We start from the raw sequence: 3931 nt of genomic DNA, 5'->3' as shown, positions 1-3931 counted from the left end.
AAACTTCAAACCACTATAAACTCTTGAGTATTTCTATCTCTTTCTCTTTGTTTTAAGTTTCATATTTGTTTTGTGTGTTTGATAATTTGTTAAATATTGTTTATGCTTAATTATCTTGTTGAAATTGATTATTTGATTGCCTTTGTGTATAAATTTTGTTTGGTTAAAAGAATTTATTTGGTTGATTTTTTAAAGAACCTATTCACCTCCTCTAGGTTCATTTTAGCGATTCAGAAAGGTTTTTTAACTCTTAGATCACTAATCCATGTCAATTTGATTATTAGTAATTGTGATAATGGATGATCTTATGTTGATTAAATGACATAAGTAATGCTTGATTTGTTATTGATGATCATATTAACTAGATTAATGATTGTAGTGTAATTTTATCTTTGGACTATTTTATTTTCTAAAATAATTATCACTTAAAATTAAAATGTTGATTACTTAGGAGTCGAAAATTGTTTTTTTCTTAAAATAAAATAAAATTAAAATAATTAATATTATCCAAGTGGGAGAATGTTAGAAATTTCCTGATTTGGGCTAATATCAATTATGATTTTAGTTTGATAAACCGAGTAATTGAATAGTTTAATGATAGTTTATAGATGGATTTAGGTGATCTATAAAGATAAGTTCAATATACTTAAATGATATGATATGAGTGGATAATATTAATGTAGGTTTTAAGGTTTATTAATTTACTATATATTGGTTAGGTCTCTATTTTGAAACTGCATGTAGTATAGCTACATTATAGCTTATCCCATTGAAAGTTGTTGTTCAGAAAGGTTTCTAGAATAGAAGACTAGTTGTGTCGAGAGTAATCTTGATAGCTTTACAAATTTAAATTGCAAGACATTCCAGATATTTTTCTAACCCTAAAGAATTTAGTTCAGTATTTTATAACCTATATATGGATCTTATGGAATTAGGGTTGCATGATTTTATATTCAATTCATGTAAAATAAATCTTACACACTAATTTTGAAAGGCAAAGGTTGATAAATTGTCTAATTTATCATTATTATAGATTTGACATCAAACTATCATAATAATTGTAATATGGTGATAGAAATGATAACTGATATGAACAACGAGTTGATATCAAGTAAACATCTTGATATGTTTTATAAAAGTCCAAATATGTCAAATAATGGTATAACAAATTGTGGAAATTGTTATTGGTACTTCCAATGAGGGCAACAACAATATTCTTACTCCACGGGTTGTTCTTAAGTAGGGTGTCCTCTATTCAAAATAAAGCAATTAAAGGTTAATCAAATTGTTTATAAAGTGAAAGAGAAGAAATTGCACATGCAAAAAATGATAAAAAATGGTTAAGGTATAAATTTAGAATTTTAATTTAATTGAGTATTTTGTTTTTTTTTTTTTCCCATTCATTTCATGATAAATAATAAGTTACTTGTTTTTGATTAATATTGCAGGAGAACTTTTTTGCAGTGTCATTGACCAAGTACATGTGTACTTAAGTGTGAATTTTTTAGTTTCATATAAACATGTAAATGATGGAAGATAACCTTATGATAAGTGTAACACCGACTGAGAAACTTTTGCAAATTTAATAAGGGAAGTGGTGATGGTCTATGGATCATGTTGCAAAATTAAATACAACATTTAAAGGTTTTTTTTTTTTTATATATATTTTAATTCTCTTAACATTATTAGTGAGCTTAATGTATAAGTTTGTTGATTTTCTAGTTGATGATATGATGAATCAAAACATATAATTGATATTTGGAGTCTTATTATAAGAATTTGATTTGTAAGTTTATTTTCAGTATTTATAAATTTTTAGTTTAATTTTATTAATCTAAAAGTAGCGTATTTTGTATTTTGTTATTGTATTGTTTCATGAAAGATAACATAAGGGTACAAATCTAATTGAACCCATTGTTATTAAAAGTTGTTAAAATTTAAAGGAATCATACTATATATTAGAGTTAGATACAGGAAAAAGAGATGTTTGAGTTCTCTAACTCATGGTAGGATTGACCTCTGCCGTGTTCATTCTTGTATGCCATCATCCATACAAAACACATAAAAATACTCTCCACATGGAACAAGTTAAAAAGATATTCAATCACACAAATTATTATACAAGATATAACAATAGTTTCAACATTTGAAGTTAAAAGATTTGCATATTGACACAAAAAATTTGCTCATGTGCATATCTAAAATCCTCCATCTTTAGAGGACGAACGTCGGCATTGCTATACAATACAAGTGATGGTCTATTCTCAACCAATGCTAAGGTCTCTCCTAACATTTGAGCAATAAATCAAAATAAGTTTCTAACCATAGGTCCAACTTCAAATGATGCAAACTTAATAACCATTTATACAACAATGATAAAAAGGAATTTGACAAGACACAACTTTTATGTTTCACTGCAACTTGAAGCACACAAATACCAATTTAAGTTAAATTTATTGCATGGAGACAAGTTACAAAAGGCAAATTACATCAATATGATTTAAACCATCAAAAAACGCAAGAATAAAAGCCTTAATTTTTTTAAAAAAAGCATACGTATCACATATATCCTTAATCATCAGAGTATGTATACAACCTCTTGGCTAAGAGATGACATTAACAAAAAGAGTAGTCAAAAAGCCCAACCAATGAAAGAAAGAGACCAGGATAAAATTGCTCGCTTGCAATTGCATCAATTTTGTCCAAAGATCTTGTTATATAATTAGAACCAAATATAGTCAAGGTATTCCAATATGACTTGGAACAAATATACATAAAATTCAATAGTTGTATAAACTAGACCAACTATATAGTCAAGTATTCCAATATGATAACAAGATATATACAATAACATTTCTAGCAACTAAACCATTTGGTCAAGTTGTAAAATTATTTTCTGGTCCTGAGAAGAATCCGGACAGGACAGGTCAAAATGCACCACCATAGAAGTGAGGAAAGAAGCAATTATCAAATTTCAAATGCCCTAGGTTGATTACCATTTTCCAGGAATTATTTCCCTAACTGTATCGATATCCTGCGCAATTGAAATTAACAGAACCAATTTGACAGACCAACAGGTGTTTGCCATGCTTGTAGGAACCATGCAAAGCAACAAACTTACAACCAACTAAAAATCTATTTTGCACTTAATGTACTAGTAACATAGACTAAGTTGAAATTAAAGCAATAATTAGCATCCAATATATTTTAATTGCATGAGATCGCCAAACTAACTTTCTTTTCCTTCTCCAAAATTTCTCCCATAGGGCAATAAGCAGCCGTCAAACAAAGGTTTTGTCAACAAGAACAATACGTACTAATTAGGGGACCAAAGCACAGGTAAAGAGTTCCATTTTTAGATAAAGAATATACACTCAAAACTTAAAAAATAACTTTTAGATCACTACCATTGTAGCCATCAGTCATATTTGCAAGTACTTCCAAATCAACAGCGGTGCCAATTCTTCTTTAACTAAAGTAACTTTTAGTATTTTCTCTTTGTTTAGGGCACTCAACAAGTTAACCATCAATATGCACAAAAAGATAGTACAGTGACATCAATGATAGTCATATTTTTGCAATATAGTAAGAACCAAACAAAAAAGTTTGCACAAGACATTTACCTCCTAGGAAGCCTGCTAACCACAGCCTCATCAAGGTCAAAAGGCCTATTGGTAGCAACAAGTACCAACTCAGGTTCATCATCCTTTGTACATAGACCATCCCAATTTACCATGAATTCTTTCTTTATTTTACGCATAGCCTCATGCTCTGGGGGACATTATTCCCGTCTTCCTAATATGCTATCAACCTACAACAACCGCCCAAGAGGATTAAATATCATTTTCAGCTAAAGAATATAAAGAACAACAAAACAGTTTAATTTGATAACAATAAAATAGGGATTTCATATAATCAATTTAGCCCAAAA

Source organism: Mangifera indica, chromosome 4 (assembly GCF_011075055.1).
Source record: "Mangifera indica cultivar Alphonso chromosome 4, CATAS_Mindica_2.1, whole genome shotgun sequence".
In the NCBI taxonomy this organism is placed as follows: domain Eukaryota; kingdom Viridiplantae; phylum Streptophyta; class Magnoliopsida; order Sapindales; family Anacardiaceae; genus Mangifera; species Mangifera indica.
Note: the sequence above shows the minus strand (reverse complement) of the source record.